Genomic DNA, 3,034 nt, shown 5'->3' on the forward strand with positions numbered 1-3,034 from the left:
GCATCAGCATCAGTAACACATTGAAATTAATCCATAAGTGACATATACAGTCACGCAATTTTCACAATAGCCATAACGACTTAGAATGCTTGCTCTCGGCCATAATGATAGAGCACACATTTACATTCTCATTGCGCTACATTATATTTCTGGTTGCTTGAAATTGATAACGTAAGTTAGTGTTAGATGGCGGTATTAAGTTATATAATAATACACAATGTTGGGTAATCAGGTCAAGTTAAGGTAACACAAGTTTTCCTCTTTTAAGATAACCACAATACAGCACAACAATCGCACAACGATCAGTTATTATAGTCGGGTCGATAAGAATCGTTACTGAAAAGTCGGTGTTCACGAGTTTAAATCTTAATGCGGTATAGTTCGTCGTATTAGTGCGTACGCATCTCACTAGGCTGCCGTCACATCCTTCCTCTTTTTCGATTCTCAATTTCTTCGGCCGAATTTTATATTTTTGAGTAAGGATTTCTTTATCACTTACCTTAGCTTTTTTTATTAACTCTTGGCACTCCTTTGTCAATTATATATCGACATTTCTTATACCAACTCTTATGTCGACCGCTTCTTTTTATAGTCTGCTCTTTTCAAATGATTCCAAACTGTCTTGCGGTTGATATTTAGCGTCACCGCTACTTCCTGCCGGCCTGCGTGGTGTGCTTGCTTCACCAGTTGCAAAATTTCGTTCACTATTTCAGTGACTGCGAGGTGCCTCTTTGACATGGAAATGTCCGGCATGGAATCGAGTAAACCACTCCTGTGTCCTTCGTTCACTGATAGCATTCCCTTCATACACTTTGTAAATTTTTCTCCATGCGTTTGCATGTTTTACCATTTTCATAATAAAAAAAAAAAACATCACATAGTGTATTTCTTCAGGTATTTCGTCCAATTTTCAGGTCAATATAATTTTTTACTTGTGTCAAAGAATTAGAAAACTATTTGCATAAAAAATGTAAGCTGCTATGTCATCTCTTAAGCAAACTTTCGCTTGGGACAATCAGGTGAGTGTTGCCTGTTATAAAGGCATCAACACTCTACACAAATTCGGATTTTACTGTAATTTTTTCAAATTTTTTTTTTTTTATTCGGATCAATTGGAAAAGTAGCAAATTAATTTTGAGATTTCCATTCAGGTTATTAGAAACTTATTAAGAAAATTTTGCTCGAGGACAGATGTACAGATCTACAGTCAAATATATCGGTTTATTAACTTTTACCAAAATATTTAATTAAATTGTGAAATCGCTATAAACATATTGAATGTTGGTCACGCAAAATCATTAGCAAAGGAAAAACAAATTAAAATGAAAAATTTTTAACATTTTCATAGTTGATATAAAATGTAGTTCAAATAGAATGCGAAAAAAATTTATATATAATATTTAAATCAATTTTTCGTTTTCCAAATCGAAATTATATAATTATATAGCAGTAAAACAAAGCCAATGGCAGACCGACCTATATGGTGGGAAAGAGAGCTTGAATTAAAACAAAAAAATTCCATCGTATTTTTGGAAGGGAAATAAACAAACGAGAGCAACTTGGCAATGAACGCATACACAATTTAGAAAATTGAATTCAATATAATTAAAACACAATTTAATTTATTTTATAATATATTTACACATCAAACCGAAATTAATTCACCAACACCATTATAAACAACATCCACAACAACAACAACAACAATAACAACAGCAGGAACAGCAACAGCAACAGCAACAATCGCACATAATAACAACAGGCAGCAATAAAATACAAACCAGCAAAACAACACTAGTAGAATACGAATTAGAGAGAATGAAGCACTTTAAAACGCATTTTGTAGATAAACAAAAGTAGCAGCAGCAACAACGGCAAAACCCGGCATAATGGAGGGACTTAACCGACCGCATACACACATATATATAGTACTTATTTCAACTACTATAATAACTATTGTTATTGCTGTTGTTGTTGTTGTTGTTGTTGCTATTGTATTTAGGCAAATGGATGCAAATAGTTTTTGGTAAGCAAATTTATACATGCACACAGCCATACGCACATGCATATATATATATATATATATATAGATACGCACTCGCATACAGCTAAGAGCATAAATCGTAAACCATGGAATACAATACATGAAATGTTTAATTTTTGTTATATATATGTGTGTAAAACCTCGCATGTATGTATGTATGTATGTATGTATGAAAATCTAAATCGAAACGAATAAACACGTATGCATATACGCATATACGCACATGTTAACAAAAACAGGCAAACAAATATATGTATATGTTATATATATATATATATATATATATATATATAAGGAAATTATTGTGTTGTCCTAATTCACAATTAATGGCAAATCCACTTCCATTTTGGGGGTAGAAAAACGTACCTAAATTTGCACGTTTAAATGTGTGCGTTTATGTGTTTGAAATATTTGCACAATAATTAATTGAATAATGTCAATAAATTTGCAACACATCTACATAAGTGTATATGCGTGCGTGCATGCATGCATGCATGCATGTAAATGCTTAGTTTTAGGCCGAGAAAATCTAATGCTGTTAAGTGACAACAAAAGAAAATTTAGTTTTCTAACAAAACTGCATAAGCGTATATGGTTAACTGCTTTTAAATACGGGAAGAAAACAACAACAACATTTCATTTTATAGAAAATTCCTTTCATTGTCTTAGACCGTAAGAGATGTCTTCTTGCTTCCTTTAACTTCGCTTTGTGAAGCTTGAACAGCTCGAAAATCATCTAAGAATTTTTTCTATTAGTTTAGTTTACTCAAACATGTTGAAATTCATTACGACTAGCATTCTTTTCATCTAATTTGTACTTAGGACGGACTTTGACTGATTCACGAGATTACGAAACGTCATTCGGTCATCGGTTTTTCCATCACACAAAGCATCAAATTTTAATTATTTTGTTCTAGAGTTTTTGCTGGAAAGTCTTGCTACATCCACCGTAGAGCTCGAATCTTGCGAATCATCCGAGCACCGTACGTT

This window comes from Glossina fuscipes, unplaced genomic scaffold (genome assembly GCF_014805625.2).
Source record: "Glossina fuscipes isolate IAEA_lab_2018 unplaced genomic scaffold, Yale_Gfus_2 62, whole genome shotgun sequence".
Classification (NCBI taxonomy): Eukaryota; Metazoa; Arthropoda; class Insecta; order Diptera; family Glossinidae; genus Glossina; species Glossina fuscipes.